The 24,374-nt window shown below is 40.2% G+C and overlaps 1 protein-coding gene across 8 annotated transcripts in view; it reads right to left on the bottom strand.

The window, feature by feature from the left end:
• Nucleotides 1–24,374, bottom strand: part of TTLL5 (tubulin tyrosine ligase like 5) — a 333,039-nt gene that overhangs the window by 45,767 nt on the left and 262,898 nt on the right. The window lies entirely within an intron of this gene.

Here is a 24,374-nt window from a genome sequence, read left to right as displayed (position 1 = left end):
TGGCACATAACAGGCACTCAATAAATACTTGTTTGTTGAAGAAATCAAGTACTTACTACTGACTTAGGAAATGTATCTACTTTTTTTTTTAAACTGAGTTTTAGGTACAGCAGTGGTTCTCAACGTGGCGGAGGGAGGAAGGATGAGTTTCGTCCCTTCAAGGAACATCTGGCATTGTCTACCAACTGTGCGTTGCGACTGACAGCTAGTGGATAGAGGCCACAGATGATGCTACAACATTCTACAGTACGCAGGACAGCACCCACAACAAACACTTATGCATTTCCAAATGTAAACGGTGCCAAGGTTGAGAAACTCCAATGTGGAGGCACCTCCCTCATGCCAACTTTGATGGGAGACAGGACAGAGCGTATTTGATCCTTTGGCCAGAGGTTTTCCAGCCACATGTCTCCGAAATTCTACGACCAGCCCAATGCCCTGCTGACCATGTCAGGTCCCCCTGTTGTAGACTCTTACAGTTCTAATTCTCATTCATTACATTTATCAAAATTATAACTATTAAATTGTGTAACCGGCTGCTTAAAAGCTATCATTCTTGCTAGAATGTAAGCTCCATAAGGACAGAGATTATATCAGTTTTATTTTGTACATATCAGGTATTTAATAAATACTTTTTTGAAGTAATCTAGCTCATTGCCCTCCATACACTTATTTTTTGGGTCCATGCACCTTGATTTTGTTGTTCTTAGCTGCTGTTGAGCCAGGCCCTGACTCTTGGCAACTCCACACACAACAGGATGAACTGCTGCTCAGTCCGCGCCCTACCTGTGACTGGTCACCGACTGGGCTGTTGTATCCACAGGGTTTTCAACGGCTGATTTTCGGACACAGATCACCAGGGCTTTCTTCCTAGTCCACCTTAGCCTGGAAACTCCACTGAAACCTATTCAGCATCATAGCAACATGCCAGACTCCTCTGACAGACACATGAGGTGCACTGGCCAGGAATCGAACCTGGGTCTCTGGTATGAAAGGCAAGAATTCTACCACTGAACCACCACTTCCATCACCTTGACTTTAGTTGACATGTAAAAATTTTATTTGAGAGATTAAAGTTTTCACAGGCTCAGTACTTTTTTGTTATTGTTGAGCAGCATCCCATGCAACCTTCAGTATCTCTCTCTCAACAATTCTATTTTTCCATTCATTCATTCACTCAAAACAATATTAAGCTTCCTCTGTGCTAGGTACTAGTAGGGAGAGAGACATTAAGTAAATACACAAGATACAAACTGTGTCACAAATGCTAAGTAGTTACGAGAATGAAACATAAGAACTTGATTTAGATGATGATGGTGGTGCTCAAGGACCGTCTTTCTGAAAAAATCATATCTAAACAGAGTCTTGAAGTTATGAGAAGTAGGCATTAACTAAGAGTACAGAGTGAGAAAGACCTTTCAATGGAGAAGAAACAATGTATGTAACAATTCTGAGGCAGAAGCGGATGTCCTAGGAACTTTTAAAGACCAGCAGGGTGGGGTGGGGTTGGGGAGCCTAGTCAAGCAGCGTTGCCACACTCCCTTGACAGGAATCACTTGGGGCCACTAGGTAAGCATACATTCTTCTAGGTCCTTCCCTTGTGGATTCTAATTTAGTAGGTCTAGGATAGGGCCTGGAGACTTGGGGTTTTTATAGCATCACAGGTGCCAAGTGATTCATATCACCAGAGAAGTCAGAGAAACACTGGCTGTCAGGTAAAGAGGAAGGTAGTATGAGGTGCACCTGGAGAACCAGGTAGCCACTTAAGTACCCAGGTGGTTCTTACACCACTGATAGAGACATGCCCCTTGAGCACACACACCCCAGCGACACAGTGGCCAGAGAAACACACTTTCACTTGCTGATAACGCTTCTTAGGATAGTATTCTCTTACAGCCTGCTGGCAAGCTTTGATCTGGAACCTACCCAATCCTTTTCACTTCCATTTTGAGGAAGGAGAGAAAGAAGCAGAGTATGTTTCCCTTGTCCCATAAACTTCAATCTTAGATAGCTACATCTGAAATGTTTATGCATTTTATTTCAGACCCTTATGTACTCAGAAACCCACCAAAAGCATCTGTTGGCTGATGTTTGCTCCTTTGGGGCTCAAGTGAAAAAGGAAAATTTCTGGAGGGCTTAGGAAGGGCCCTTTCCTTTACAGACATTAAAACCCTTAGTGTCCTTGTTCCTCCTTTAGGAGTAGCTGGGTCAAGGAAAGCCAAGTTTCCCAGAGTAAGCCCCGAGTGGTAGTATTCAAAATGAAGAAGACAGACAAAATCTTTGGGTCAGTGGAAGAAATGAAAGCCCTGATCAGGGAGCTGGTTGCCCTAGGAATGAGAAGTGTTTAGACCCGTAGAAGTTCTGGGTCCCCAAAGCTCCCTCACCTTCCCCCCACCCTTCACCTTGGCTTTATTCCGGTTCCTCCACAGAGACCTCCTGATCTCTAGGTCCCTCTGTACCCAGTTCCACTCATTCTACTTCTATCCTCCTCCCTCTCATCCACTCACATGGCAGGCCGTGGAAGCCACCACTGGTTCAGAATTTGAACGTTTCTAATTACTCTACTCTAATAGAGGAATGTGTCCTTAGCTCTCCAAGGGGAAAGGCTGAGTAAATTTTTCCATGGAAACATGGTTGCACAAAAATGGTTTGCATCAATAGTATACTATTGTAGACACATTATGGATAACTATGTTTTTGTTGTTAACATCATTTCCTTGGGAGAATACATTCCACAACTTCTGGACAACCCACTCCTAAATGAGAACTTTCAAGCACAGCCTGTCTACAGCCTGGATGTTAACTTGCACTTGCTGATCTGTCCCTGCAATGATTCTTTGCTGCTTCCCCGGGGAATATTTGTGTTTCAGGAAACATTTATATAAGAAGCTATGTAAAGGGAACCCTTGGTTCTCTTTAAGTCAGTTACTGTGCCTTTAACAACAACTTCATAGGATTTGTTGTGAGGGTTAAATGACAAGGTGTACTAAAAGCACATCTTAGCACAGTGCACTTTTACTTAGGGATGTTGACTGACACTTTTTGATACACTGTAACCTACGTACCCAAACCCATTACCTCGAGTTGATTCAGACTCATAGTGACCCTATGGAACAGAGTAGAACTGTCCCCCTAGGGTTTCCAAGGAGTGGCTGGTGGATTCAAACTGCCGACCTTTTGGTTAGCAGCCTGAGCTCTTCAGTGCTGTGCCACTAGGACTCCACAGCCTATATAGATATAAAACAAAAACTCAGTCCCGTTGTTGTCAAGTTGATTTCTGACTCATAGCGACCCTACAGGACACAGAAGAGCTGCCCCTAGGGTTTCCAAGGAGAGACTAGTGGATTTGAACTGCCAACCTTCTGGTCAGCAGCCAAGCTCTTAAGCACTGCACCACCAGGGATAGAAATATCAAACTGAATGAGTCACTGACTCTAATATCAATATGAATATTAGTGCTAAACTGTAGAAGAACAAGACACCCAGGACAGGAAATTAAAAGCAATTTGCTACTAAAGTCAAAAAAGGGTCATTAATTTGCAGCTCACAAGGCAGAAGTCCCATAGTCAAAATTACTCTTAAAATCCCTCAGGAAGAGGTCTCATTTGAGGTTGACCAACTATTAATAAAACAAACATATACTTTTTTTTCTGCTAGCATCACAATGAATCACTGTTTCTTCAACTATGCATCAAATGAAAGTAGTTGGCTTGTCTTAAAAAAAAATATTGTCTTAAGGGCTGTGTTATATAAAACATGTAGATCTTTAAGCCTGAGAACAACACACATACACTGAGATGCTCTTCCTAGAAGACAGGCTTGTGGGAACTAAGACTGACTGTAGGAATAACATGTCTGCAATCTCATCCTGAGTTGACCATCGGGTAGGGTCATCCACTTAATATTTAAGTTATAATTTCTCTCTCTCAATGTTGAATTTGTGAAGTTAAAAATGTGTTTGAACAAAGACCCCAAAACAGTTAAATGAGGAAAAGACAGCCTTTTTAACAAATGGTGCTGGCATAACTGGATATCCATCTACAAAAAAAATGAAACAAGACCCATACCTCACACCATGCACAAAAACGAACTCAAAATGGATCAAAGACCTAAATATAAAATCGAAAACGATGAAGATCATGAAAGGAAAAATAAGGACAATACATGGCATAAACAGTATACAAAACATTACTAACAATGCAGAAGAAAAACTAGATAACTGGGAGCTCTTTAAAATCAAACACCTATGCTCATCCAAAGACTTCACCAAAAGAGTAAAAAGATTACCTACAGACTGGGAAAAGGTTTTTAACTATGACATTTCCAACCGGTGTCTGACCTCTAAAATCTACATGATACTGCAAAAACTCAACCCAAATAACCCAATTAAAAAATGGGCAAAGGATATGAACAGGCACTTCACTGAAGGCATTCAGGTACCTACCAGATACATGAGGAAATGCTCACGAGCCTTAGCCATTAGAGAAATGCAAATAAAAACTACAATGAGATTCCATCTTGCTCCAACAAGGCTGGCATTAATCCAAAAAACACAAAATAATAAATGTTGGAGAGGTTATGGAGAGACTGGAATACATTCACTGGTGGTGGGAATGTAAAATGGTACGATCACTTTGGAAATCGATTTGGTACTTCGTTAAAAAGCTAGAAATAGAACTACCATATGATCCAGCAATCCCACTCCTTGGAATATATCCTAGAGAAACAAGACCCCTTACATGAACAGATACATGCACACCCATGTTCACTGCAGCACTGTTTACAATAGCAAAAAGATGGAAGCAACCAAGGTACCCAACAATGGATGAATGGATACATAAATTATGGTATATTCACACAATGAAATACTATGCATCGATAGAGAACAATGATGAATCCGTGAAACATTTCATAACATGGAGGAATCTGGAAGGCATTATGCTGAGTGAAATTAGTCAGCTGCAAAAGGATAAATATTGTATAAGACCACTATTATAAGGACTTGAGAAATTGTTTAAACAGAGAAGAAAATATTCTTTGATGGTTACGAGATGGTGGAGAGAGGGAGGGAGGAAGAGCGGTATTTACTAATTAGATAGTAGACAAGAACTATTTTAGGTGAAGGGAAAGACAACATACAATACAGGAGAGGCCAGCACAACTGGACTAAACCAAAAGCAAAGAAGTTTCCCTAATAAACTGAACGCTTCAAAGGCCAGCGTAGCAGGGGCCCGGGTTTGGGGACCATGGTTTCAGGGGACATCTAGGTCAATTGGCATAATAAAAGCTATTAAGAAAACATTTTGCATCCCACTTTGGAGAGTGGCGCCTGGGGTCTTAAACGCTAGCAAGCGGCCATCTAAGATGCATCAATTGGTCTCAACCCATCTGGAGCAAAGGAGAATGAAGAACACCAAAGACACAAGGTAATTATGAGCCCAAGAGATAGAAAGGGCCACATAAACCAGGGACTACATATGCCTGAGACCAGAAGAACTAGATGGTGCCCGGCTACAACCTATGACTGCCCTGACAGGGAATAACAGACAACCCCTGAGGGAGCAGGAGAGCAGTGGGATGCTGACCTCAAATTCTCGTAAAAATACCAGACTGAATGGTCTGACTGAGACCAGAAGGACCCCAGAGATCATGGTCCCAGGCCTTCTGCTAGCCCAAAGCCAACTCTTCAGACAGGGACTAGACTGGACTATGGGATAGAAAATGATACTGGTGAGGAGTGAGCTTCTTGGATCAAGTAGACACATGAGACTACGTGGGCAGCTCCTGTCTGGAGGGGAGATAAGAGGACAGATGGGGTCAGAAGCTGGACAAATGGACATTAAAACAGAGAGTGGAGGGAATGTGTGTGCTACCTTGTTATGGGAGAGTAACTAGGAGTATATAAAACCAAAACAAACCAAACCCACTGCTGTGGAGTCAATTCCAGCTCATAGCAACCCTATACGACAGAGTAGAACTGCCCCATAGAGTTTCCAAGGAGCACCTGGAGGACTTGAACTGCCAAACCTCTTGGTTAGCAGCTGTAGCGCTTAACCACTATGCCACCAGGGTTTCCATGGAGCATATAGCAAGGTGTATATAAATTTTTGTATGAGAGACTGACTTAATTTGTAAACTTTCACTTAAAGCACAATAAAAGTTAAAAAAAAAAAATGTGTTTGATGCAGCTCCATTACCCCGCTCCCTGGTTATAGTACCTATGGAATATGAAGAGGTGACTAAAGGTAAACTTAGAAAACACTGAAGTCAGAAAAGTATCAAAAGTTTTACGGTGAGAAACAACAAAGAGAAAGGTGCCATTAACTTTACACAAAAGTTAGAATTCAAACTCAAGAAGAGTACTAAAGGTGAATATCTAGTTCTGTTGCATTCCTTAATTGCTCTTTGGTAATGGTGCAAGGGTCTAGGGGATGGAAAGCGTCAGATGTAGTCAAAGGCTGAGAGCTGTAGGCTTACCACAATCTTATCTGTGGTAACTGGCTTAGTTCAGGCACTTGTGTGAGGATGAACTGCCTGTGATTACCAAAAAACAATTAAGGGCAGGCTGTCTCATTAATTTAGCCACTTACAAACCAAAATCAGGAATGTGGCTGTGTATAGTAGCAACAAAAAAATTACAAATATTCCATTAATAGTGAAATGCTTCTCTCATCTTTCCTTGGGGTCTGCTCACAGCTAGCACCTAATGAGTTTCCTTAGATATTGAGTGAACACTTCCCAACCTAGAATTCAATTCATTTGCTCCATACCTACCTACCCCTGTTGACTTTTGCCATTTTTCTGAAGACTAAGAATGAGCCCGACATGGGCGTTATTCCTATTCTAAGAAACAAATAATATCCCTGTAAGATGCCAACCCACTTTAAGTGAAATATTACCTGCTTATCATTTCGACTCGACGGCACTGGGTTTGGGGATCATTTTGGAAGGCTTCTTCTAGTGCAATTCTCTACTTAGGAAATATAACTCAATCAAAAAGCTAGCTAGGAATTCCACTGGCATCAAGAGCACACCATACAGCCAGCCTATACATCATCGCCAATCTAGGAGGGTCAAAATGCACAAAATCCCTGTTATCCACTTCGCCGGTGAGACTTCTGATGTGCTTTTTCGTAGATATTTATTTCCTTTATTTGTGGTTTCCTCTGTTCTTTCTTTTGCCCGTTATTTTGATCAGTGGAAACTTTTCTGAAAGTGATATCCTTCCTTTAAGGTCTGTTTTGTTCATTACTTCACAAGGTTGACTGTGGTTTGGTGCTATATTGTCTCTCTTTGGGTTGCTTTTCAAGGCTTTCCACATCTCCAACACAGAGGCACTAGTTTTCCATTTCAATGGTTTAGTAACAGTTTATCTTGGATCCATGCCAACACATCAGGGGTGACCTTTCTGTAGAGGAAGGACCCACAAAAGGAAAATGCTCAAGATTGTCAAACAGGAAGAGCAGTGGTAGAAATGCTGACTTCGCCAAGGCTGCAGCAAAACAGACATGGCTGCACTTTCGAAGGACTTGAAAACACCCCCATTTCTTCATTTTTATAAAACACTGGTGACAGTCAACTTCTTTCAAAAAGGAGAAGAAAAAAATCCCAAGAGTGAAAGTTAGGTTAAAGAAACGGATTCCAGAACAAGAACATATACTCTGACTTATCATTTACTCACAGATTAAGTATCTTACAACTTCCCTTACAACATACTTACACGCATGCAAGCATACGTGCATCTCTTCCTTTTCTGTATCAGTTAAGGGGTTGTATACGTATTTCACAAACAGAAGCTGATACACTAATCCTCGGCAAACAGCAAATAGAACATTATGAACTAGGGTCTGGTTCCAGAACCAAATCGAGAATCACTTATTGAAGTCAGCTTTAGCGCAGTAGTGGTGCACAGGGCTCGATTTTGTAAATATAACACACATTATCCACTGTATTTGTGGTTTTACTCCTAACATTATTCATGTGGGCCTGTTCTCTCTTTTTATTTATTAGCCTTTCCAGAGGTGTTTCTCTCTAGTGTTTGTTTTCTAGTTTATTCATTCCTTCAACAACCTACCATCTGTCCTAGAGGGTCACTATGAGTTGGAATCAACTTGATGGCAATGGGTACATACCATCTGCCAAACACTTTAAGGCACCATTTTCCCATGTGCCAGGCTCTTCTAGGCAATTTCTGCATTATTTTTTTTTTCTTCTTTTCATTTGCTTACTCTTTTGTTCCTTTTCTAACTTTTCCAGTTAAATGGTTAATTCACTTATTTTTCCTTCTTGTCTTTGTAATAAATGTATCTAAGGTTTTAAGTCTACTTGTGAGTGCAGTTTTGGCTACTGCATAAATTTTGGAATGTGGTATGTCCGTAGTCATTCGGTTCTAAATATTTTATAATTTCCATTGTGATTCCCTCTATAATGCATGAGTATTAGGTACTCTGTTTTTTAAAATTTCCAAACATATGAGCTTTAAAAAAAATTATCTTTTTATTGCCTATTTCTAATTTAAGTGCATTGTGGTTACAAGATATGATCTGTTTGATACTAATTTTTTTTTAGTTTGTGCAGCCTTCATTTGTGACATAATGTATGCTGAATTTTTATAGATGTTCCATGTATACTTGGAAAAGGATGTCTATTTCTCTGTTGGGTGCAGGATTGTATGCACAGGAATTAACGTTTTTCAAACTGTGAGCTGTGACTCATACGTGAGTTGTCAAATCAGTTTAGAGGATCAAAATCAGCATTAAAAAAGGTTAGAAAATAGTATTTTGTGAAATTTGTATTTCATTTACACACGTAGAGATATTTTTACTGGGTGGTATGTAAAATATATTTTTTATTGTGAGCGGTGGTCAAAAAAAGATTAAAAGCCACGGATTAGTACAAATCGGTACTTCTGCATTTCAAATATTTAATGTTTTTGGTAATTTTTACTTGAGTTTCCTATCAGTTAGTGGTTAGTGGTAGTATATTTAAATAAATCACTCACCATGATTGTTGGCTTGCCAATTCCTCCTTATTATTTCATCAGCTTTTAATTATTTTAAAACTATAAGTGTTGAGAAATGTTTTTCTTTATACCTATTAGTGCTTTTTGCTTAATTCTATTTTACCTCATAGTAATACTGCTACACCAGTTTTCCTGCTGATTAGTACCGGATGGTTTAACTTTTTCTACAACCTTTCTGTTAAATTTTATTTTAGTTATTTCTCTCTTAAGCAGCCTACAGCTGAACTTGTAAAAAATGTCATTTTGTAATCTGTCTTTTAATACTTTAGTCTATTAATATTTATTATATTTGCACTTATTTCTATCATCTTATGTTATTTTCCATTTATCACTTTTTCCTTTCTTCTTTTTTTTTCCTTTTCCTGCTTTCCATTGGATTCATAAGGTTTTCTGTATTTTCCTCCCCCTTCACTGGTTTGAAAACTATAGAACATTTATCAACTATTTATTTTTTCAAGAAAGTATAATGTCATTCAGTGTTTCTGCTCTGCCCCTGAACTTGACACAAACCCCATTATACATTAACCATCCACTGAATACTCCTGGCCTCCTGCATCTTGTCTCTGTTGTCTTAAATGTGTCTTACTTTAAAAAAAAAAAAAAAAAGACCAAACCATATTCCCCCCAATGGCTGATTTTTCAGGAGAAGATGGCCAGGCCTTTCTTCTGAGGTGCTTCTAGATGGACTCAAACTACCAACCTTTGGGTTAGCAGTCGAACATGTTAACCATTTGCACCACCCAGGGACTCCTTATTTTTTTATAGTCATTGACATTTTCTTTTTTGCACACCATTTTTTCTTGTTATCCAACACCTCTGGGTTCACTTTTGTCCCGTAGTAGTTCTTTTAGTGAAGGTCCATAGGTAGTATAGAAACCCTGGTGGGATAGCGGTTAAGTGCTATGGCTGCTAACCAAAAAGTTGGTAGTTCAAATCTACCAGGTGCTCCTTGGAAACTCTATGGAACAGTTCTACTCTGTCCTATGGGGTCACTATGAGTTGGAATCGTTTAGACGGCAATGGGTTTAGTTTTTTCGGTTTATAGGTAATATACTCTTAGTCTTTGAATATCTCTATTTTTATTTTGCTTTCACTCTTGAATGACAGTTTAGCTATATATAAAATTCTACGCTGAATGTTACTTTACCACAACACTTTGAAGCTATTAGCTACTGTTTTCTGGCACTTATTTTGCTGAAAAGAATTCTGGTACTCTGTGTTCCTTTGTAGTTAGTGACTGTTCTTTCAGGTAGTATTTAAGACTCTCTCTTTGTACTCAATATTTGTGCAGTTTCACTATGATGTGTCTAGTGGTATGTCTATCTTGGTACACGGAATGAACTTTTTAGCTCAGGACTCACATCTTCCTTCAATTCTGGAAAATTTTCAGCTATTATATCTTCAAGTATTGCTCATCCACCTATCCCTCAGGTCTCTCTTCTGACATCCCTATCAGAGTCACATGTCATATTCTGCATGATACTCCTATTAGACATGTGATCCAGCATTTCTGACTGTTTAAAAATATTGATTTCATCTGTAAGGAATTCATGTTCCAATTGTTGATTTTGTTGGCACTCTTTCTTAGTATTAGATTTATTCGTGTTTTGGAATTTTGGTGTGAAGGCTCATTTTGAATAGGAATCATTTGTCCCCTTATCTCTCTACTTACTCACTGCTCCCTGTCTGAAGATTTTACAGCTGCCTCCACCCAGCCCCCGAATCCAGTCCAGAACCAGGCCTTCTAGTGGCATCTCAGGGCCCTTGCCTCTGTGGTACTAAGAAATCCCAGTTAGTTTTGAGACATGAACAGTCACAAGAGAATGTCAGTGTTTTCCTGACATAGTTTCATAGAAAGATATAGCCTCAGGCAGTGGGTCTGTGCCCATTTTATCAGTCTCCCAGCTTCTGCTCCTGGGGGATCTTCACGTGGCTTGGCATCTCTCTTCCCCCATCTCCCAGTAGGAGAGGCCACTGTACCCACTGCATCCTTTATTTGCTCAGAGTTTCACAACCTTGGTACTATTGACATTTGGGGCCAGATAATTCTTTTGTTGTGGGGGCCCATCCTGTGCTTTGCAGAATGTCTAGCAGCATCCCTAGATTCTATCCACTAGATTCAGTAGGAGCTCTGGTGGCACAGTGGTTTAAGTGTTATGGCTGCTAACCAAAAGGTCAACAGTTTGAATCCACCAGCTGCTCTCTGGAAACCCTGTGGGGCAATTCTACTCTGTCCTACAGGGTAGCCACGAGTTGACATTGACTTGATGGCAACGTTTTTTTTTTTTTAGATGCCAGTAGCACCCCTCACCCTAACCCCAGCCTCCCTGCCCCCCAGCCACAACAACCAAAAATGTCTCCAGGCATTGCCAAATGTCTCCTGGGGGCAAAATCACCTCCAGTTGAAAATCACCTTTATTTTCAAGTAATGAGCCTGGCTTTAGTCTTTCTTCTTGGGCAGGACATTTTCAGCCCCCATATGCCACAGGAGCTGAACTCCAGGCTGCCACTGCCTGCTTCCAAAGTTGAATTCTGAAAGCTTATGGCTTCAGTTTCATTCAGTGATTTTCATTTTTGGAGCCAAAGAGATGTTTCTCTTGTTTTGAAACCCAGCTATGTCTTTTTGGATTTCTTCTTTAAACTTTTTATCTATCATTGCTTTGTGTTTCAAGCAGAGGGTGGATGTGCAAGTGTGAACTTATGGAGCCAACTTGACTGGAAGTCAGTAGGTCCAAATCTAATCTTTCGTTTTGTTTGAAACTAAGCCTTTGCCTTCAATAGTCACGAGAAGTATTGGTGTTCAGGAAATCAGGGCGTGTTTGAATTTCTATAGCCTGGCTAGTTAGAGCCAAATAACATTATAAATATCAGTTGCAAACCTTACAAATGCAATTTCTTTTAATAGGGAACCAACGGCAGTAGCAACAATGAACAACTATACCATCAGCACACATTAGACACTTAATGAATGTCAGGAAAACACATTACCTCATATAATTCGATGAATAGCCCTATGAGGTATCTGTAGTATTTTACAGATAATGAAACAGAAGCTTAGAGATGTCCCTACATTACAATCAACCAAGAAAGAGCCAGGATTCAAATCTCCTTCAAATCCTGGGCTGTTCATGACTGTGCTCTACTACCTTTCATACACAACTGTATATACCACCAATAATTAATGAGGAGATCATTGTTATTTAGTGATCCTTGATACATATACTAAAATGTCACCACCACCATTACTACTACTTCAACCATCACATCCTCCACCACCACCTCCATCTCCACCACTCCATTTATCACTAATATAAGCTGTATCAGGGGCTGGAGACTTCATTCAGCTCCTCTCTCTCAAAGATAACTTCACGAAAGCAGGGATCGTAACTGTTTTGTCCTTTGGTGTCATCACCAATGTTTACAGCAATGTATAGTAGAGTGGACGTTCAATAATTTTGTGATGAAAACGGAGAAGACAAGGTATCTACCTTTAAAAGGGCTTCAGAAAGCAGAAAATATATAAAAGGGAAAACTTAGACAAGGAGATAGATAGTTAATAGTCAGCTGAGGGGTTGAGGATGTAACAGTTGGGAAAGGTACATAAAGGTGATAAACTAAAAACCCAACCTTGAAAAAAAGGCAGAATTTAGACTGAAGAAGAGGCCTATGGGCATTCAAAAACACGGGGTAGGAACAAACAATGGAAGCATCTTGGTGGAGCAGCCTGTGTAAGGGGATAGGGTACTCAGGGAAAGGGCTCTTAACTTTATCTTGTAGGTACTTGGAAGCCTCTGAAGGCTTCAGAAAAAGATTCAGAGAAAGATTTTAGAGGCGATATTTTTAAAATGCTTTCAAGGTCTACTCAAGTATCTTATTTCCTTAAGAGGACTCAATTTAGAGAATTTTAAGAGACAGGGCCAAGATGGTGTAGTAGTCAGATGCTTCCTGTGGTCCCTCTTACAACAAAGACCTGAAAAAACAGGTGTATGGGTTATATATGACAATCTAGGAGCCTTGAACATCAAAGACAAAGTTGAGGAATTGGACTGAGCAGCGGGGAGCGGGGAGAGATGGTTCGGAAGCGAGGAGTTGCCAGACCTGACCTGGCTGGCACTGGCACCCTACAGGCTGGATAGGCTGGTGTGCGCCGTGTGGCAAGCAGTGTCGCTTGGGATGCGTTTTCCACATTGGGAGAGACCAAGTGGTGGAGAGTCTGCTAAAGCCTCCAGAACCACCAAGAAACAGCGCTCAATCAGCGAAAGATAATTACAAGTGTCTAACCTACCACACAGATCAAAAAACAAACAAAAAAAAAAACCCTTTTGGGAAGTACCTCTCTCCCATTTACCTGTCCCCTCCCCACTTTGCTCCAGGTCCCTGTCTGGTCTGGCTTCAGCAATTGCTGTGCTCCCTGAGCCGGAAGTAGGATCTGACACACGCCCTGAGCCATTCTCCCAGCTTTGGAGAGGGGACAAATTAACAGGAAAAAATAATCTGCCAACTCCCCGAATCTGGGAACTAGGGGCAGGCACAGCCACTTTGCCTAGGCATGGCCATAAGGGGTCCATGGACTTTGCCTTTCACCCCTGCATAGACCCGTGTGGGGCCATTTAAACAGTGTAGGCCTTCATTAGGACAGTATAACAGGGTATATACCTGAAGCCTATTTTCACCTGTATCTGCTATAAGGGGGAGTGGCAGATTCATGACAGCTCTGCCCATTAAGCAGGGCCCTCACCTACCCACATCAAGGAGCCTGAGGACTGGTGGCTCCACCCATTCCACTGAGCCACCCATGACAGGGGTCCAAGAATAAGTGGTGACTCCCAGTCCTTACAGCCAACAGCACTGGGTGCTCATAGTCTGCAAAACCGGTAACCACAAAGGAAACTAACAATTCTACACATCAAAATATAAAACAAGAAAAACATGAAGACTCAGCAAATACAAAATCAACAACAATGAAAAAGATGAAAAGAAAATACATAAAGAAAAAGGACTCAGCACAGCAAATTAAGGGGAACAAAGAAACTTATCTGTGATGATGCCAGACACAGACCCTCGGAATTCCCATTCCTTGCCTCATAAATAAGTATCTGGACTGCTTGTTCCCAGTGAGCAATCAGAAAGAAGTAAAGCGCTTGTTAACTAAACTTCTCGTTAAGCTTCCCTCCTTCCATTAAGGGCTTAAGCTCATGGAGGAACTAATATGGATTCTATAAGAGGCTGGTATAAGTTCCTGTCCAAATACATATATTTTTTGTGGTAAAATATATATAACATAAAATTTGTTATTTTAACCACCTTTTTAAGTGTATACTTCAGTGGCATTAATTATCCCATATTCACAATGCTTTACAGTTATCACCACGATGTGTTTCCAAAACTTTTTCATCACCCCAGACAGAAACACTGTACCCATTAGCCGAACTCCCATCTTGCCCTCCCCCCAGCCAATGGTAACCACTAATTTACTTCTGTCTCTACGCATTTGCCTATTCTAGATATTTCTTATAAGTGGGATCATATAATATTTGTCCCTATGTCTGGCTTATTTCACTTAGCACAATGTTTTCATGGCTCATCCATGTCATAGCATGTATCAGAACTTCGTTTCTTTTTGGCTGAATAATATTCCACTGTATGTATATGTCAAGGTCCCTGGGTGGTGCAAAGTGTTTGTTCTTGGCTACTATCCAAAAGGAAGGTGGTTCAAATGCACCCAGCTACACCATGGAAGAAATGCTTGGAGATCTACTTCTGTAAGATTACAGCCATTGAAAATCTGGTGGAGTGTAGTTCTACTCTGATACACATGAGGTTGCCATGAGTCAAAAATCAATGACAGCAACTGGTTGTTTGTTTTATGCATACACCATGGTTTATCCATTTATCTGTTGGTGGACATTCATGTTGTTTCCAAGTATCCAGATCCTTTAAAAAGGAATTTTCATGCTCAGATAACAAAGAAGGGGAATGAGGATGGGAAATACCTAGCAGCTATTTTAATAATCCAGCAGGTAGGGATAAAGAGTAAGATTTTAATTTAAATTACACAAATATGAATCACCTAAGAAAGACCGATCATCTCAATGGCTCTCACGTACTTCTCCTCCCCACTGGACATATAAACCTCAATGGCAAGTTTTGATCAGGTGTGGGCTGCTAGTACTCAGCTCTTTGACGTCATTCATTGTCCACTCCAAAAGCAAACCCTCAGACTTCCTAAAGCCATCACTGAGGTCCAGATGCTGAGGGCTGGTAGAGGGAAGAGAGTCTAACGGGTAGGTCCCCTGACTGGTCCTTACCTCTTTCTACCTCCAGGCCCTGCCCCTTAGAGTCAGAGTGTATTTTCTGGGATATTCCAGGTCTCCCAATCATTTCCCAGGCTTGCACTTTCTCAGGAAAGTATTACATAAAAGCCCTAAATGTTTTCTTCAACCCTGCGCTATGTCTAACAGAAATCCCCCAAAACTCTAGTATGAAAGTGGCCCTAATTCTTCCTCCTTCTGAATATTTCATTAGTCATTTTAATGGCAGAATTGGCATGTAAAAGGAGTGAGTTCCTAAGTGCTTAAACTGCATTTGTTCAAGGGCAATATTCTGGGATAATTAATCTCCCACTTGCTGTACGGGATGGATTTGAAATCAGTGGTCTATTGGGAATAGTTTGAGGTTAGTACAGTAGGTGATGTGAGTTCCAGTTCTGGCTCTGCTGCTGACCGCCTGTGTACCTTGCCACACTCAAAGTCCCACACTACGCTTCTGTTTCTTTATCTTCCAGCATTAAAAGTCTATGATTACATATTTCGGAAATGTGAAATTTAGAGAATTCTATTATTAAGTATGGATATGCCATAGATTCAACCATGTTTCTTGAAACTACACCTAATAAAAGACTGAAAGGCTAATATAAGATAGTTAACCTACAACATGCAATATTCTATGCTCACACCAAGAACCTATTATGGTTTATGGGCCAGTAGAACTACTGATCATTTAGTTCTAGAATCTTCTCACTATAATGGCTCATATATTAAAGAGATAAACATTTCTTTTCTTTACTGGATGCTTATTTTACATCCTTCTGACACTGATCTCTGAGCATCTTTCACTTTACTGCTGACAGCACTAAATGTTTGGGTCACATTAATTGGCATTCGGTTTTACCATGCTGCTTCCCTTTTGATTGCTTCCCTCCCTCCTCCTCCCACTCCACTGTCCTGGGTGCTGACACAGAACAGCAGTTACCTTCAGTTTCCACTGAGGTCACCCTGATACAAAATATCCTAAGACCTGGATAAGGAAAATACTCCTAGTTATTTAAAGAAAAGCACTTTAGTTCAGTCTGGTATTTCTTAAACAGCTTTCTTTCTGCAGAGAAGTCTCCTAAGTTCCAACAGCTTCGACCCTGCCCTTTCCAATTCATCCCTAGTGTCTGGTTTTGCCCGTGTGCCTGGCAAACTGCAGTCTCCTCGGGTTTCTTTCTCCATATTTCCTGGAGAGTGATTCTGGCTCTGAAAAGAAGGTCAGTTACAAGGAAGAGACAGTTCAGATGCGTGTAGCTGTTCACAGGCTGCCGTCCTTCTTGGTTCAGCTGACTGTTTGGAAGAAATACCACAAATAGTTTTGAAAGGAGAATCTGAAGAGGGTACTAAGTTATGAAATGTTGCAAACACTAGAGAGGAGAATCAAGCAAGGCTACTGGCACTATGGATAAGGTTAAAAAAAAAATCTGAATTGTGCTCTTTGCAGAATTGACAAATGAAATTTAGCTAAAGGAAATATACCCATTGCCGTCGAATTGCTTCCAACTCATAGGAATCTTATAGGACAGAGAAGAACTTCCCCATAGGGTTTCCAGGGCTATAATCCTTACACAAGTAGACTGTCACATCTTTCTCCCACAGGGTGGCTGGTAGGTTTGAACCGCTGACCTTTTGAATCACAGCTGAGCATTTTAACCACTGTGCCACCACAGTTCCTTTAAAGGAAATACAAGTATATAAATTAGAGAATTATAACAACGAACTCCTGGGCCAAGAGGGGATGAGAAAAAGGGCTGTAAAGCATCAGGGCTGAAAAACAAATGTGCTCATAAAAAAGCTTTCAGTGGAATAGGCAGAAAAGTTACTTTGCTTAATTATTCAGTGAGGACAGTGGCTTTTGTTTTACAGATGGGAAATTGAAACCTTTAGAGGGAAAGTGACTTGAATATTATCATAAAGAAATAGGGCTCCACTGTTGATTCTCAACTCCCTTTGCACCAAAATCGAAGTGACATTCCATCTTTTATGTTCTATTGTTCTCTAAACTTGACCCTCTAGGATGTGGAAACTTTGATGCTCTTGGAAATTGCTTCTATATTTGTTCAATGCCAACTTCTGTGCTCGGAGAAGTTTGAAGTTCAACCCCAAAACACAGGGCTTGGCATGGTCAAAAACTCATTACAACTTCTCATTAGTTGTGTCTCTTGGGGCGACTATGGCATTCCTGAGCGTGACTCAGTATCACCAGTCATCGCTGAGGGTTCCTGATTATTCTGAACTGAGCCAGAGGGAAGGCCACAATAAGCTCCAAGCAAATGAAGCAACATATCTTACAAGAAGAAAGTAAAAAAATTACATAGCCTTGAAATGCCATCTTAACAGTAACCACAATAATACCTAACACTTATTTGGCATTTACTGTATACCAGGCACAGTATTTCTGTTTGACATTCACTGACTCATTTAGTTCTTTTAATGACCCTATGAAACAGGTACTATTATTACCTTTATTTTAAAATTAGGAAACTGACTCACAGAGATGTTAACTAACTTGCTATGCTGGCTAGAAACATGAATTACATTAGAAGAGTAGGAATATATCAACCGATACTCAGGATCCTGGTTTATGGAGCTATGGAAGGTTCCTCTAGAATAAGAATCCAAATGAAGTATTGAGTTTAGTTAATAGTAATGTATCAGTGACAGCTCTTTAGTATGGTACAGTCTTCAAAAGTACCATGACAAGATGTTAACAATGGGGAAACTGGGTAAGGCGTATTCAGGAATTCTCTGAACTATCTTAAATTCTTTGTAAATCTAAATTTATCTAAAATGAAAATTTTATTAAAAAATAACATTATCTGGATACTTCATAGAGGAAACTTTTCATTAAGTCAGTTCAGATTAAAAAAAATGCTATTTCAACCGTCAGTTCAGATGAAAAACCATAGAATTCTTTTTACTAAAAATCAGAAGAATATTTGAAAATAGTGGGGCCTCGTGACACTGTACATCTTACATGTAAGTGAGAGAATGTTATGGTCTCCATTAGTGCTAACTTAGCTTCAGAGACTTGTGCTAGAGTTTTAAAGGCAAATTGGAAACTATTTCCTGGAACAACGCCTCACAGCATGCCTTTTGATACTTGGATTATATTTCTTAAATTCTGAAGAAATCTTTGCTTTTTCCCCTCTTCTGTGCATTTTTGGTGCTGAGCTGTTTCCGGTTTTCCCACACTTCTGCCTGTCAGAGAGAAGAAACCACAAAAATGCAGCAAAGCAAAGTTTGTCCAAAGAGCTGCAATTCCATCTCAGGAGGCTGCGGGGTTCTCCTGCCAGCAGTGAGTTCAGGGAAGCAAATGTCCAGCACTGCTGCCTCTGAAGGAGCCCACCACCCCCAGCAGGGCAGCTGGCCACCTGGGCCACCAAGGCACACCTCAGGTGTTATGGATTGAATTGTGTCCCCCCCACCCCCCAAAAATGTGTGCCATAAATCCTAACGCCTACACCTGTAGATGTAATCCCATTTGGGAATAAGGTTTTCTTTGTTACATTAATAAGGCTATATCAGCGGAGGATGTGTTTTAAGCTAATTACTTTTGAGATACAAAAGGAGCAGATTTAGGCACAGAAATAAGCAAGCACAAATGGGGGAAGACAGATGCCAGGCCACATAAAGATTGCCACGGAACCAAGGAACAATAGCTGAAAAGAAATGAGCATCTTCCCTCAGAGCTGACAGAGAGAGAAAGCCTTTCCCTCAAGCCAGTGCCCTGAATTCAGACCTCTAGCCTCCTAAACTGTGAGAAAATAAATTTATGTTCATTAAAGCCGCCCACTTGTGGTATTTCGGTTACAGCAGCACTAGACAACTAAGACATCAGAGGATTAGCAATAATGGTAGAATCCACAAATAAGGATTACTTTTCCTAGCTAACTGTGGGCTTTTCCAACCTATGAAGGAGAGTGTGGTTTTAGAAAGCACACGATGGTGACTAAGGCTTATTGAGTTCTGACGTGTGTCAGACCTTGTTCTATGTACTTTACATGTACTAACTCTTTTAATGTTGATCAACTGTCCTATGAAATGGATGCTATTATTGTCCCTATTTTACGAAGAAGGAAACTGAGGCAACTGTCCTATGAAACAGATGCTATTATTGTCCCTATTTTACGAATTAGGAAACTGAGGCAAAGTAAGTGTGGAGCTGGGAAGTGAAAGCAGGCAGTCTGGCTCCAGGGGCTCTATCTTTAAGGACTAGACTTACTCCTTCTGGGGTGATGGGGCATACAGTTTCTTTTCTATTTTGCTGTGTGCCTTCAACCATGAACTGCAGCCTTCCTTCACCCTTCCCTATCCGCCAGAGAGCTGGGTCAACAGCTCTCATTATAAATAATAAAGTCATTATAATGCCAACTATTCCTAAAACAGTGCTTGGCACTTAGTCGGCAATGAATAACAGCAGCAATATAATCAAAACAGCTACAAGGGATTGTTTTCAACCTGAATCCAGAATTTGATTCACCCTCTAAGATGGGAAAAACAGCAACTGTTTTTTCTATGTCCTAGGATTTTTTCTTACAACTAAAATTGATCTTATGAAGGGCAAATGAATGGGGAGCCTTAATGAGAGCAGGAGAAATACCCAAATCCCCTCTAGATGTCTATATTGCAGGGAATGTCTGTCTCTTCCAGACATCTCTGAAAAGTTCCCCAATTTTAAAACGAAGAAGGCTCCTAGAACAAATACACTTTACCAATCTATTTCTAGTTCACTAGGCTCCTTGGAAATTCTGGGGCAGTTCTACTCTGTCCTATAGGGTCGCTATGAGTCAGAATCGACTCGACGGCACTGGTCTGGGTTAGGGTCACTATTGGTTGAAATCAACTTGGCAGCAACGAGTTTAGCTAGAAGACGGAGCCCTGGTGGTACGGTGGTTAAGAGATAACATGCTAACCAAAAGGTTGGCAGTTCGCATCCACCAGCTGCTCCTTAGAAACCCTATAGGGCAGTTCTACTCTGTCTTACTGGGTCCCTATGGTAGAGTGAAGGATGTGACCTACACAAATTTGATGCAGGCATGGAAAAGTCTTTTTTGATGTAAACAAATGTAGACTACAAAACGTATCAGAAATATTGTTGCTACACAGAACCTGTTGACTAATGTCAATGAAGTTAACCCTCTGAAATGGAACCTCGATCCCATATCTTTCCATTCAAATGCCTGAAAGTGAAACAAACAAGAGAGGGGTACTGAATTTTATATGCAACTGAAAAGATCTAAAGATTCTGGCTCTGTAGAAGGACCAAAAAAGATACATGCAAGAGGCAGTTTTCATTTTCTTTTTCCCAAGCCCATAGTCAGGACTGTTACTGGGTGTATAACATCTGATTGTAGGACCTGCCAGAAGTCCAAAGAGTTGGTTGGTAATGACCCTGAACCTTACCAGTAGCTATCATTACAGTCAATGGGGGCAGGGGGGAAGGAGGGAATGACACATAAAAGACCAGCACCTGAAATGGAAAAGCCAATTCTTACATTCATATGGAATTGCAAGGAACCCTGAATAGCAAAACAATCTTGAAAAAGAAGAACAGAGTAGAAGGACTCACACTTCCCAATGTAAAATGTACTACAAAGCTACAGAAATTGAAACAATGTAGTGCTGGCATAAGGTTAGACATACAGACCATTGGAATAGAATTGAGAGTTCAGAAATAAACCTATCCATCTACTGTCATTTCGGAAGAACTCTAGCCAGAATGCTCCTTAGAAGCAAGGATGCTGAGACTTCATTTTGCATACTTTGGACATGTTATCAGGAGGGACCAGTCCCTGGAGAAGGACATCATGCTTGGTAAAGTAGAGGGTCAGCTAAAAAGAAGATCCTCAACGAGATGGATTGACACAGTGGCTGCCAACGATGGGCTCAAGCATAACAACAGTTGTGAGGTTGGTGCAGGGCTTGGTATTATTTTGTTCTGTTGTACAGAGGGTCCCTATGAGTTGGAACTGACTCCACGGCACCTAACAACAACAACATCTATTGTCAATCAATTTTCAATGAGGGTGCTAAGTCCATTCAATGGCAAAGAACAGTCTCTTCAACAAATGGTGCTGGGACAATTGGATTGCCACATGCAAAAGAACCTCACACCATATACCAAAAATTAATTCAAAGTGAATCAAAGACCTAAATATAATACTAAGAATACATAGGGGTAAAGCTTCAAGTCCTTGTTTTTAACAATGAGTTCTTAGATATGACACCAAAAAAAGTATGAGCAACAAAAGACAAAGTAGACAAACCGGATTTCATCAAAATTAAAAGCTTTTGTGCATTAATGGTCTTTATCAAGAAAGTGAAGAGACAACCTGCAGGATGGGAGAAAATATTAGTAATGTTGCTTAATATCTAGAGTATATTAAGTATTCTTATAACTCAGCAAGAAACCATGATGGCGTAGTGCTTAAGAGAATCCACCAGGTGCTCCCTGGAAACCACGTGGGGCAGTTCTACTCTGTCCTACAGGGTCGCTATGAGTCAGAATCGACTTGATGGCAACAGGTTTGGTTTGGTTTTTGGTTTATAACTTAACAACAAAAGGACAAACAACTCATTCAAAAAAGGGGCAAAGAATTTGAATAGACATTTCTCTAAGGGAGATATACAAATGACTATCATGGACAGGAAAAGATGTTTAATAAAGATGTTTAATGTCACTAGTTACTAAAAAATCCAGTTACTAGGGAAATGCAAATCAAAGCCACAACGGAATACCACTTCACATCCAAGGATAGCTTTTTATCAGAAAAATGAAAAATAAGTGTTGGCAAGGATATGGAGAAGGTAGAACCCTTATACATTGCTGGTAGGAATATAAAATGGTGCAACCAATGTGGAAAACAGTTAGGCTGTTCCTCAAAAAGTTGAACATATAATTACCATATGACTCAGCAAGTCACTCCTACGTATAAAAAAAAGGGACTTGAAAGAAGGGACTCAAACAGATACTTGTATACCCATGTTCAGTGCAGCATTATTCACAATGGCTAAAAGGTGGAAACAATCCAAGCGTCCATCAACAGATGAATGGATAAAATGTGGTACACATGTACAATGGTGCGTAAATATGAATAATAATTGTATTAACTGGCCTTCCTTGTAAGTGTATGGATATTATCCTATCACTGATAGTGTTGTACTTCAGGATAGATCTTGAAATGTTCTTTTTGATGATAAAACAACACCATTCCTCTTCAATTTGTTATTCCTGGCACTAACAGACCATATGATTGTCCTATTCAAAATGGCCAATACCAGTCCATTTCACCTCACTAATACCTAGGGTATATCGATCTTTACGTGTTCCATTTCATTTCTGACGATATTCGATTTTCCTTGATTCATACTTCGTACATTCCACATTCTGATTACTAATGGATGTTTAGAGCTGTTTATGCACCAACTACTAATGCCAAAGATGAAGAAATTAAAGATTTTTACCAACTTCTGCAGTCTGAAATTGATCAAGCATGCAATCAAGATAAATCGATCATTACTGGTGATTGAAATGTGAAAGTTGGAAACAAAGAAGATCAGTAATTGGAAAATATGGCCTTGGTGATAAAAATGAAGCTATAGATCACATGATAGAATTTTGCAAGACCAACAACTTCTTCATTGCAAATACCTTTTTTAAAACATAAATGGTGACTATACGGGTGGACCTTGCTGGATAGAATACACAGGAATCAAATCGACTACCTGTGTGGAAAGAGACAATAGGGAAGCTCAATATCACCAGTCAGAACAAGGCCAAGGGCCAACTGTGGAAAAGACCATCAATAGTTCATATGCAAGTTCAAGCTGAAGCTGAAGAAAATTAAAACAAATCCATGAGAGCCAAAGTACAACGTTAAGTATATACCACATAAATTTAGAGACCATCTCAAGAATAGATTCGATGCAGTGAACACTAATGACTGATCGGATGAGTTGAGGGATGATATCAAGGACAGCATACACAAAGAAAGCAAAAGGTCATCAGAAAGACAGAAAAAAAAAAAAAAAAGACCATAATGGATGTTAGAAGAGACTCTGAAACTTGCTCTTGAAAGTCTAGCAGCTAAAGCAAATGGAAGAAATGACAAAGTAAAAGAGCTGAACAGAAGATTTCAAAGGGCAGCTTGAGAAGACAAGGCGAAGTATTATAATGTAATGTGCAAAGACCTGGAGTTAGAAAACCAAAAGGAAGGAACAGGCTTGGCATTTCTTAAGCTAATATAAAAATTTCCAGCTTGGAGTTACAACATTGAAGGATTCTATGGGCAAAGAGTTGAATGACGTAGAAAGAATCAAAAGAAGGTGGAAGGAATACACAGATTCACTGTATCAAAAAGAACTGGTTGACTTTCAACCATTTCAGGAGGTAGCATGTGATCAAGAACGGATGGTGCTGAAGGAAGAAGTCCAAGGTGCAGTGAAGGCATTAGCAAAAAACAACGCTCTAGGAATTGATAGAATACCAACTGACATGTTTCCACAATTGGATGCAATGCCAGAAACTCTCACTCATCTATGCCAAGAAATTGGGAAGACAGCTACTTGACCAATTGACCAGAAGAAATCCATATTTGTGCCCATTCCAAAGAAGGGTCATCCAACAGAATGTGGAAATTATTAAACATCATCATTAACATCACATGCAAGTAAAATTGTGCTGAAGATAATTAAAAAATGGTTGCAGCAGTACATAGACCGGGAACTGCCAGAAATTGAAGCCAGATTCAGAAGAGGATATGGAACAACAGATATCACTGCCGATGTCAGACGGATCTTGGCTGAAAGCAGAGAATACCAGAAAGATGTTTACCTGTGTTTTATCGACTACACAAAGGCATTTGAATGTGTGGATCATGACTAATTATGGATAACGTGGAGAAGAATGGGAATTCCAGAACACTTATTGTGTTCATGAGGAACCTGTACCTAGGCCAAGAGGCAGCTGTTCAAACAGAACAAGGGGATACTATACTGCATGTTTTTAAAATCAGGAAAGGTGTGAGTCAAGGTTGTAT

The sequence above is a fragment of the Elephas maximus genome, chromosome 10, assembly GCF_024166365.1.
Source record: "Elephas maximus indicus isolate mEleMax1 chromosome 10, mEleMax1 primary haplotype, whole genome shotgun sequence".
Taxonomy (NCBI): Eukaryota; Metazoa; Chordata; class Mammalia; order Proboscidea; family Elephantidae; genus Elephas; species Elephas maximus.
This window is presented reverse-complemented; position numbering and strand designations above follow the sequence as displayed.